The sequence below is a fragment of the Panthera onca genome, chromosome B4 (assembly GCF_046562875.1).
Source record: "Panthera onca isolate mPanOnc1 chromosome B4, mPanOnc1 haplotype 2, whole genome shotgun sequence".
NCBI lineage: Eukaryota > Metazoa > Chordata > Mammalia > Carnivora > Felidae > Panthera > Panthera onca.
In genome coordinates this window covers 9,679,608-9,691,735 of record NC_138345.1, presented here as the reverse complement: position 1 = coordinate 9,691,735, position 12,128 = coordinate 9,679,608, and the positions used below count along the sequence as shown (strand labels likewise).

Sequence of the window (12,128 nt, the reverse complement as noted above, 5' to 3'; positions counted from 1 at the left end):
AGGCATGAATGCCATGCAATGTGTGAAAAATCACAACATGGATAAGTCCCCAAGATGCTATTAATCATTCCTCTAGGTACAGGAAGTTTGAGAGGGTTTTTTTCTTTGTTGTTGTTTGTTTGGTTTGGTTTGGTAAGAGTAGGAGGCCATGGAGGTAGAAATTATAAAAAGAGGTGGAGAAAGGGGACAAGAAAGAGCGAGAAGGAAAAGAAACTCCAGATCTCTGGAGACACTCTTGCCTAATGGCCTCTGCCTTTGTCTCTCTTTACAAAACTCTGGGGCTTGACAGGCTCTGAACTGGTTTTTTGCCACCCTCTCAATTAGAGAGGCTAATCCTAATATTAATGAACACTGCTGAACAATAAAATGTGTAAAATATCTTTCCTCTCATAACCAAGAGATCATACATGATCCAGATCATAACTACGATCCATGCAATGCATATGTATTTTAGGATTAAGTAACTTTTTCCTTTCCGATCTGTGGCTCTAAATCTGTGCCATATGTCACCTAACAAGGTATTTTCCATTATTCTTTTATTCAGTTCACTGCATTTTGTTCCTCTTGTCCCTTGAAAATTAGCCTGTCTGTAATCAGAAATCACTTCTATTCACAGTTCAGTGCCTCTACTGTAGATGTGGCAAATGCTTGTTTACCGGGCTGGTAATTGGATTAAAACATTGAAAAGAAACAGAAAAATGGAATGTGTTGAAAAAAAAAAACACAAGCATAAAATCAACAAAACCAAAACAAATTAAAAAGCTCTAATGAATAAAATGGCTATTAATAGAAATCATTTATCAGTAACAATGTTCCTGAGTTTGTGGTCCTCAATACTCAATGGAAATGATATTTAAAAACCTAAGAGAAAAAGGAAAAGGATTCTGAATAGCTTTACTGTAAGCATGACTTGAAAGTGGTTGATTAGTTTCTGTGTTCTTCTGGGGTGTCTTGAGACATGGGCAGTGTATAAATCTTCACAGGTCTGGATACAGAAATACCACAGTCAGGAAAGCACCTGTGTTAAGTTATTTAAGGGGACTTAATTATTCTTTCAAATTTGGACATTATTATTTTGATACTTGAAATCACAGAAACAAAAAAATAAGTATGACCTCTTTCCACAGAGCCTTGCTGAGTGGCATGAACAGGTGACTGTGATATTGACAGTCATTGGGTGTGGTGTGCCATTTTGTCAATTGAGGAGTGACAGGGTTGGTGTATAGTCAACTGTTTACAACCTAAAAACTATACCCATGTGCCCAATTTTCTGAACATTCTTCCAATAACCTTATTCAAAATATTTTAAGAGAAGCTAATGCTTTAAGAAAACAAAACACCTTGCAACAAAATAACCAAGAGTAGAATATGAAATCAACTAGTCATACAGGAATTTCAATATCCAACAACAGGTAGGCTTTTATATAAATGGGATCCAAAGAGACAAAGGATCAGACTCAATACTAAACAACATCCAGAAGAGAAAAATCCAAAGAGAAACAACAGCACTACTCTTATATTAGGAAGCAGAAATCAGATAAGCGAATCCATGTGATTAAGCCACCACCACTACCTTTAACAGGTGTCTTCAAGCAGTCCATCTTAAGCCTACAGAAGAAGGAAGCTCTTACCTGCCTTAGCTGGATAACTCCTTTCTTTAGTTCTGTAGACCTGAAGATGAAAAAAAAAAAAAGAAATTAAGTTCAGTCCCTGAATTTGAGAAAGATATTCTATGCTAACATATCCTTAAAAAAATTGCTCACTTTTTTATTAAAAAAAGTTGCAGTGAAAGCAATGTATAACAAGCAAATGAGATGACTTTTGTGTGATTTGCTATTGCAGATTGCTCATTGTGCTCATGGACCTAAAGTGAAGGCAGAAGTGAAATTTACTTGTCAGGGACCTCTTCAATTCTCAGAGTAAAACGATAGCACTGCATTAATTGATTTCTGATTTCTGCCACATCTGTGTTGATGAGATTTTTATTAGAGTTTGTCTATATTACCTTGGGGATTTTGATGTCTGATGTTTACCTTTTATTTGATCCATATCAATTGAATTGGGGGCAGGAGGAAAATTAATGCCTTTCTTCTGCCATCAAAATTCTATCCAGGGACTTAATGTCAGAGATTATTATGGGAATCTGCTTGGTCTGTTTTACTTATGGTGTAAAATATAGAACATCAGCTAGTTATTCTGGTCCAATGCTCACTAAAATCCATTTACTATATGTAACATTATTTTTTTGGTCAGGCAATAAAAATTGGGTTCTGAAGTGTTTTATATGAGTTACAATTCATTTTTGTGATTGTCAGAGGTATAAGATTGATGAATTAGTGAGAGGTGAGGAGTATTCTATTATAAACAGAAAACCTAAACCCAATTCTAGAAACTCGGAATCCATTGGCCTGGGTCAGAAGTTGTCAAAGTATAGCCTGTGGGCCAAATCCAGCCTGCTACCTGTTTTCATAGGACTCATGAACTACAAATGGTTTCTCCCTTAAAAAAAAAAAAAAAAGTTTATTTATTTACTTTGAGAGAGAGAGAGAGAGAAAGCACAAGTGGGGGAGAGGCAAAGAGAGAGGGAGAGAGAGAGTCCCAAGCAGTCTCTGCACTGTCAGTGAGGAGCCCAATGTGGGGCTCGAACTCACAAACCATGAGACCATAACCTGAACTGAAGTCTATGTTTAACTGACTGAGCCACCTGGGCACCCCCAAATGGTTTTTTACCTTATTATATGCCTGAAAAATCAAAAGAAAAATAATATCTCACAGCATATAAAAATTCTACAAAATTCAAATTTCAGTTTCCATTAATAAAGGTTTATTGGAAAACAACCACACATACTTGTTTACATGTTGTCTATGGCTGCTCTCATTCTACAACTGTAGAGGTGAGTAGGAACAGAAGGGATAGGACCTACAAAATTTATACTATTTACTACTTAGTCCTTTAAGAAAAAATGTATTGACCCCTGGCTTAGGCTGTGATTGATTTCACCTTTGTTGGGGATAAGGAGGCTAATGTGATGAGACCCTAATAATTAAGGTTAATCAATATAGATAGGTTAGTGATAGCTTTTATTAAAATAAAAATGACTATATTTCATTCTGGGGTCATCTAAGTCACTCATCACAGATCATAAAGGGCATACTTATGAAAAAATGGAGTCCTTAACTGCTTGTGCAGGAAGTTCTAGGTTGGCTTTATTGCTATACTATAGTTACTTATCAAATCTACTTTTCATCTTATAATAAAACTTCAAGACTTTCCTTAATATTTGATAAAAATACCTAGAACATTAACACAGTATGGAATGAATAAAAAAGAAGCAAAACACATATATATATATTATATATCATATATATATATAATATATATATATATATGATATATAATGATTTAAATGAAGCATTTGTATGATGTTTAAAAACGGAAACAACCAAAATATATTTTTAATGAAAAGATATATATGCATAACATGTATATTCACCCATGTGTAGTAAAGAGTTAACCTTGCTCAAAGAGAGGTCTGGCCTTTGCCCTTGGCTCTTGGGAGATAATTTTGAAGCCCTTTGAATATCCTGCCTGATAAGAGTATCATTGTTTGTCCGGGGGCCTCAGGTTGTACCAGATAGTCTATAATACCGATGGGATTTATGGTACATAGGGAAGCCTTGGATCATGCATATCACCTCAACTTCTGGAGGGGCTGGAGACCAAGGTTAGCCCAGCAGATGATCAACCATGTTTATGTGACTAAGCCCCAATAAAAACTCGGAACACCAAGGCTTGGGTGGGCTTCTGTGGTTGGTAATGCTATGTATATATTGTCACGTGTCATCTGTGGGAGAAGTAAGCACTGTCCACACAATGCCACCGGGACAGGACCGCTAAGTGCTGTGTACTTGGAGCCTTCCTGGACCCTGTTCCATGTGCTGCTTCCCTTGGCTGTTTTTCTGTCCTTTGACTGTAATAAACCGTAACTGTGAGAATAGCAGCTTTAGTGAGTTTGGTGTTATCCTTCCAGCAAATTATGGAACCTGAGGTTGGTTTGGGGGACCTGCTAACTTATAGCTGGTGTCAGAGTAAGCATGGGCTTGGGGACTCCTAAAAACTATAGTATGTGTACATTTAAAAAAAATTTATATACACATACATACATATATATCACAAAAAATCATGTCAATGGTTACCAAGAGTGGGTAGTGGGCATGACACGTAGTTTCTAGTATGCTAGCATCCTAGGATCTGATGGTAATTAAATGGATAATAACATGTAATTATTCTTTTTTATTTTTTAAATTATTTTAACGTTTATTTATTTTTCAGAGAGAGAGACAGAACATGAGCTGGGGAGGGGCAGAAAGAGAGGGAGACAGAGAATCCAAAGCAGGCTCCAAGCTCAGAGCTGTCAGCAAGGGCTCAACGTGGGGCTCGAACTCATGAGCTGTGAGATCATGACCTGAGCTGAAGTCAGACACTCAACCAACTGAGCCACCCCCAACATATAATTATTCTTCAAGCTTTACTTATACATTTTACATACTCTCCTGTATTTATGATATCTCAATATTTTTTTAAAAAAGGTAAAAACTCCCGATAGAGCATGTTACTATAAACACACACACACACACACACACACACACACACTGTCCAGTGTAGCATCAGAATCATTCAGCTACACAAAATGTTGCGATTTTGTCCTTTGTCTTATTACTGAAGGACTATAACCTATTTTTCACGAAAAAAGTCACTTTGTTGTTTAAGGATCAAAATCACAATTCCCATGGTCATGTGCTAGAACATTGGTTTTAGTTTGTTTTATTTGCTATTTGCTGGAATCTTGGAAACTCTGTCCCACTTACATGTGTATCTTGGAAAGTAATGTTTGATTTCTCTTGTTTTTATTTAGGTGTAACAGAATGAACTACCTTTGTATAGGTTAGATGAAATGACTAACATCTCAGTTACACAGGAGAGTCACACATGATCACAACAATGAACTATAACCTCTTCCATGAACAGGAACTGAGATTTCTCTCCCCCTTGAAGCACTACCCCAGTTCTGGGACTATTATGTGTGTGGGTAAGTAATTTTAAACTGATTGACTGCGAGAAGGATTCAAACCTATCAACACTTGGTCCCCTATGTCCACAGAGATCCATTTGTGCCCAGTTTCCAGACTTTTTGCAACCATTGAGTGTCCACACAGAACATGCAATACTGTCAAATAGAAAGACCACTATCATCTTCCAAGCAGCAAAGAGTAGCTTAAAAAAAGTACATGATTCTTTATAGTCAGATCACTGAACTTCTTTAGCAATTGCTACAGCTTAGTATCTGATAAGTCTGATGATAGCCCCCAAATAGAGATATTTTAATATGGTTACAGGTAAAGCAATTTTAAGTATTCATTTAACTTCTCAAAGTATCAGATATAATTTACTGACCTTTAAAAATAACGTAAAAATCAATAGTTCAGAAACATTTTTGTTAGATGTTAGGGGCATGAATGTCTCTCTCTCTTTTATGTTTATTTATTTTTGAGAGAGACCATAAGTGGGGGAAGAGCAGAGAGAGAGGAAGACAGAGGATCCCAAGTAGGCCACGTGCTGACAACAGAGAGCCTGATGCTGAGCTTGAACTCATGAACCACAAGATCACTGACCTGAGCCATAGTCAGACACTTAACTGACTGAGCCATCAAGACGCCCCATGAATATCTCTTTTAATGTAATAACATTATAGGTAACGAAGGCAAACACCACAAAGATGGGTGGTAACTAGTTGTGTAGAATAGTCAAAGTGTGCCAAAGAAGTAGAATTTTGCTAAAGCCCTCTATCAGTGGTCTGCTCAGACAAAGGGATACATACAGACCGAAGACAGAAACTTACCAGGTCATCTTATAAAGTGACTGCCTTTTTGAATCCACCCGGACGGACCCATGGTCGGAAGTCAATTGCTGGTAATTGCATTAGCAGGGCTTCATCTGATTCTATTGTTCATATGGCCCCAAATAATCAGGCCACTCTCATTGATTGTTCTGGCCAACAGAACAACTCAATCAAATTGACCCGTGGCAACTTGTTTCATTGTGTAGCAGATAGCAGTTAGGATTCTCCCAAAGCCGCGGCGGCCATATTTGGGCCATTTAAAGCACTAAACGCTAGGCTGCTTCCAAGGAAAGAACGTGGTGATGGAGAGCAAAGTGCTGGGTAGCAGCACTGCATGTTCAAGATGGGACTCAGATTCACTAAGGGAGGTCTCAAATTTTTGTGTGTAACAATCACAAGTTCATGGAACTTTTGTAGAAACTCTGATTCCTAGGTCCCAGTCCAGAGATACGGATTCAGTATTTTGTATTGGGGCCCCAGGGATATGCACTTTCCAGAACTACCCAAGTCATTCTGATATTGCTGGTCTCAAAGAAACTTGGAAAAACACTAACCCTAAAATGTCAGAACTGCTTCTAAGCTTCCAAAAGGGGCAGCTGGTTCCTACTGTCGCCATATAATCCATGTGCTTAAGGCCAGGCAGAACCTTGTGGCGGCCTCACATTTTACGGCCAAGCAGAAAAGGTTGCATCCCATGGCCCTGTCCACAAGCCTTAAGATTCATTTTGCCATTATATGAATGGTACTTACTTGGCTTCTATATAATTTTAAGGATGTAAAAGATTTGGTCCTCTAAAAGCATCTTATTAACATCATGTAAATGTATACTCGAATGTCCCCAGGGAATGATCCTTGGTAGATTTCTTTCCCCAGACTATACATTGCTAATGGTCATCATTACCTTAGAGCTGTCAAATAAAACCATGAGCAGCTGGCCTGAATTGGTCTGCTTTTTTTCTTGGGACTATATTAAAAGATTTTATATTGTTAATAAATGGAGAAAATTAGAGGTTAAGTATTTAGCTTACCCAGCCCTTAGAATAATGACTAATTATAAAGACAGTTTTGATTTAATTCCCCAAATTTAAATATGGCATTCACAGTTATTAAAAGCCTAAGAGCTAAGCTGTAAACTACCTGTTTTATCTTTTGTCAAGGTATGATCAGAATTTTGTTGTTTGGTAAGTGACCTGTTTTGTCTAGTGGTTACAGCTGGGCTGGCCCATCAGTAAGGGTGTGATTACTCTCACTGGAAACTCAGACTGGGACTGAAAGTCCACTTTCAGCATTCAGCAAGCGTATGCTGAATATGTGCTCCGCTTAAAGCATGTATGAGACTCGGTCCTTGCCTGCCAGAGAATGCAATCTTAAATAAGCAGCAATTATACTATGAAAAATGTGTAAGATCTCTAAGAAAAGTTCAAGGTAAATTGCCTAGGGTTCAGAGGGAAAGGAAATTATATCTTGTGAGGATAAATGAATATGTCATGAAAGAGGTGACATTAGCAATGGCAGGTAAGCATGGGGTGTGTTGCAAAAATGCAGGCTCCGACCTAGGTAGTGTGCCGACTGCATTTTGGGAGTGAGAGTAGATGACAGCCCTGTTATTCTTCTAGTGTTTGGGTCCTGGCTCTGAGCAAGGCAACTCTACTTTCAAAGTAGGACCAAGATTTGCATGACCCCTTTAGGAAGAATATATCATGCATAGTTTGGAAATAAAATCACGTCATTCAGCTTTTAACATTGTAGTCTGATGGGAGCCAACAAGATGATGTTCTGTTCCCAGCTGTGTAAAGTCATTACACTAGTTCTCTCTGTGTCTCCGTGTTGCCACCAGTGCAATTCAATTCTTAGGATTCTTCCTGATCTCAAAGGAGCATCAGCATAATGAAAGCTTTTACTTGATTAGGATTTTACTCTTCTCAAAACAACTGATATGTTATCTCTTTTAATTTATATAACCAACCTTTCAGGGAATTTGAGCTGACATTTTAATCTCTAATTTTGCAGGTGAGGAAGTTAAAGCTGAGAGGAGAAAAGTACATCTTCCAAGACCACACTACTTACTTTCAGTGAGAGGGCCACCATTTAAACCCACATCTATTGCCACTGAAAGCCATGATTAAGCTACCTCTCCTCACAGTCAGGAGTGGACATACAAATAGTTTGTAATAGAGACAATGTTAAAACTCCATGAACTATAACCCAAGTAATATTCTTGCTCAAGTTTCTAGGTGTTTTTTTTTTTTTTTTACGTGTAGTTTTTAGGGGGAAAAAATCATGAAAAACAAAACAGCAAATAATAAAACAACAAAAAATAAAAGCTAGTTTCAGAGAAAGTAAGATAGAAACAGTTGGGTCAACCCAATATTAAGTATCTCGGATAGGACATGACACTTAATATATATGTTGTTTTTAGCCCAAAAGGCTTAACACAAATTCATCAGTCCTCTAAATTGCACCTTCCACTTTATAGGAAACATGGCAGACAGAGGAATGAGCTAAACGGCACCAAGAGGGAGTAACCAGTCAAATCCAGATAGGACATGACACTTAATACATATGTTGTTTTTAGCCCAAAAGGCTTAACACAAATTCATCAGGCCTCTAAATTGCATCTTCCACTTTATAGGAAACATGGCAGACAGAGGAATGAGCTAAATGGCACCAAGAGGGAGTAACCAGTCAAATCCAGAAGGTGGGGCATTCTGGTGGGACAACTTTCTTGGCTTCCTTAACAGATGAAGGTCACAAATTGGGGGATGGGGCTGAGCAATGCAGGGGGTGATGGGAGGGAAGGATTGGAAAGAGAGCCGAGGAGAATGTGGCATGCTCTCCTGATGACGGTGAGAGTCTCAGGGATGACTGCACATGGTAAAACTTACACATGGCATGTTTTAATATGTACAGCTCGTTGTATGTCAGCTACACTGCAATAAAACTGCTACAAATGTTAAAAGGGGAAGCGATTCACAGTACTCGAGAAATGTTGACTCTAAGTTCTGGGTGGCTCATCTCTCCCTCTAGGCTGCTGTTTTGCCACGATTGTCCATTTCATCCCTTTGAACAGCTGAGAAAATGGAAATACTTGCTTGGCTGCTATTGAGGAGCTGTGCCTCTTTGGGGCACATGATTTGAGCAGTTAATGTAGTCAAAAGGACTACTGTGAGGTTGTGCAGAGAACCATGGGGTTAGGCTTCAAGATAAAAAGCTAAAAGGAGCTGTCATTCCGAGATGCCCAGCAAAATCCCTACTGGGAAATGGTATGGGATACGCCCCTGGAGAGCTAAAAGGGCTCAATTTTATTTCCATCTGAACTTCTTCTGATTCCACCTTGTGCACTGATCCCAGGGGTTCCAGTGGATTGGGACTAATGGCATGTGCATTCACAGGGGCGCCTTTGAAAAATCAAATTTGCATAAGCCCACACACACCACAGAGTGTTTAAAAGATCCATCAATAAGTGTAATACTGCTCCTGCAGATAAAAATAAAACGACTCCTTGAAATTTAGGGGACATATTAAAAAACTTCAATAATGCTTTTTGAGTTATAGGAAACATTTCAAGACCGATTTAGTTGTGACCAGCTTGGCAACTATTCCTGTGGCCTCTTAACGCTTAAAAACGTCTCCATTCAGTGTGCCAACACCTGAGAACACTAGCCCAAAGTCAGAAATACATACACTTTCATTTATTTGGAAGGAGCTAAAGGCAGGAACGCATTTTGAATGTTTTGTTTTTTCCAAAACAAATACTTGTTTGATTTTCACAACATCCACTGATATAGGCAGTCACTATAATAAAAGGTTGACCCCAGACACTGTTCCTGATTCTATTGCACAATATATTTTTTTTAAAGTTGCCTGTTTGAGCGATAATAGCTCTAACTGCCACAGTTACCATGCTGGTGGATTGATTCATTTATTAAAATAGCATGGTGCCTTTCAACCTGACATCTTAAAACATTTTAAAATGAAACAGGGACCCTTTGGATTATCTAGAATGTGTTCATTCTCCTTGCTATTCTTTAGAACTCCATCAGGTTCTCATGTGATACACTTTGGAGGGCCTTCGGCTTAATAAATGTAGGCTGAGGTGTGTGTGTGTGTGAACATGTATACGCAACGAAAAATCCTCAGAATCGGCTGTGAGGTGAACTAGCTAGCCTCTTTCTTGCTGGCATACAAACTTCCCTTTCAGGCTGGAACCTTGGCCGATTCTGAGACAAGTCATTTCGAGGCTTTCCTTCCCTGGCCCTCTGAGCTACTCACATTACCACTTGAGACCCTTCCTGGTTTCTTCTGCTTCGTTCAAAGGGCAGAACTGATGTGGGCTGCTTGAGGTCACTGGCCAGTTGGAGGCAGAGCTGTCACCATTGTTGGGCTGCCTGGGGCTATGCAGGGCACTGACCTGTGACCTTCCTTCCCCCAACTCCTGTCCCCTGGGGAGACACTGAATCCACATAGGCCCTTTGACCTGGAACTAATTTGACCAGTAGGACTCTAAAAATCTACTCAGTCACTGGTGCCTGGCTGGGACTCTTCTCCCAGAATAGGGGAAAGGTAAAACTCTGAGGGTCCTGAATGGAAAGAATGGATTGGCACTGCTTGGTTGGCGAGGGGATTTAGGAACCCAAGAGGTGACCATGGAAATCAGCAACTCTGAGATGCCCGGACACCTACCCCAGATGGCAACAGAGCCACAGGAAGATTCTTCTCCCTTCACAACCAGGGAGAAGGACGAAGCCTGCTGAGAAAGTCCCCAACCCTTAGGATCCCTGGGGCCTGACTGGAGGGCTGGAACCCTATTACAGGTTTCAAGGACTTTAGCTCCATTCCTGAACCATGAGTTGCTGGTGACTGGGATAAACTTGCACAAATACTTTCCGTGGAACTTTATCTTTTCTTCTTCCTTAAAATTTTATGAGCTTTTCTACCAAATGAGTTATCTGTGCACCTTAACTTTTAGGAACAATTTGCAAGATGCTGATATATCCAGCCCTACCTCCCCTGAGCAATCCTAGCTCCTAGAGTTTAGTGATAAGTGATTTGCAAAAATAGAGCATTACCCTTCTTTTAAAACTAACTTGTGATGCATTGAAATTGAAATTAAAGAATAAAATGATATTTGCTTTATTATATCAGTATTATATTTATTTTCAACTATAAAGTGAGTGCTCATTCGATACAGAATTTTAATGCCCGTTGGTAGGTTTATGTATCCAGGCTAGACATGGGTCTTCCAAGGGGGGCCTGCTCTTATCTTCTTGAGGATAGATAATTAAAGAGATAATTCAAGGTATTTGGATTACAAGAAAAAGTAGAAATTTCTTTCTTGCTTATACATATGTTTATGTATATCCATAATATATTCTTGTGCATATTATGTGTTTGTAACGCAGAGCCATCGGAAAGCCGATTTGCAGACAATTTTGCTAGTTCCACAAATTTATGGGCATAAGCTCTGTTTTTAAATTTGATTTCTGTGATCTTTTCCATGGGCAGGCATACTCCTTGGCCCTAGGAACAAGTTTTGACCTTTTCAGCTCTTTTATTCAGTTTGACATTAATTTTTCTTCTTTATTCTTAACAGGTTTTCATTGTACTTAGTGAACAATACAGGGGCCCTGGGGGCCAAATAAACCTGTAAAGTGCCCATGAATGTTAACCAAAGACTTACAGCACTACATGATTAAAAGCTTTAAATTCTCAAAGAGCAACATGATTAATCCAGTACCACAGTGCTGAGTGGCTTCACACTGGCTTCATTTGTTGGTATTGTTATTTTCCTTGGTTACATTTGATTTGTTGGAATGATGATGATTTTAGTTGGCACAGTTCATTCCCACCACCATCTCTCAGCAGTCGCAAAAATGTCTTAACTATTTCAATAATTTTTTAAACTACTCATATCCAACTTTGTGAGGCAAGGAATGCAGGCCCAAGATATGCCTGTGAAGACGAATTCACACACCTCGGCCTGCTACCATGAAGGCGGACATAAACATTCTTTTCAGTTTATCGTGTGTTTAGTAGAAATGAAGGCAGATGGTTCAGATGGCTTCCGATCCCAGTTTGTCTTCTACCTAGCTTTTTTTTTTTTTACTTTATTTTTTTTTTTTAGCGTTTATTTATTTTTGAGACAGAGAGAGACATAGCATGAATGGGGGGAGGGTCAGAGAGAGAGAGGGAAATACAGAATCTGAAACAGGCTCCAGGCTCTGAGCT

At 39.0% G+C, this 12,128-nt stretch overlaps 1 protein-coding gene across 1 annotated transcript in view; it reads right to left on the bottom strand.

Annotated features, from left to right (window-relative positions):
• Positions 1-12,128, bottom strand: part of CELF2 (CUGBP Elav-like family member 2) — an 844,193-nt gene that overhangs the window by 641,650 nt on the left and 190,415 nt on the right. Inside the window, exon 2 of the mRNA XM_078450445.2 lies at positions 1,632-1,671. The gene's annotated coding sequence lies outside the window, so the exon portion shown is untranslated. The remainder of the gene's footprint in view (positions 1-1,631; positions 1,672-12,128) is intronic.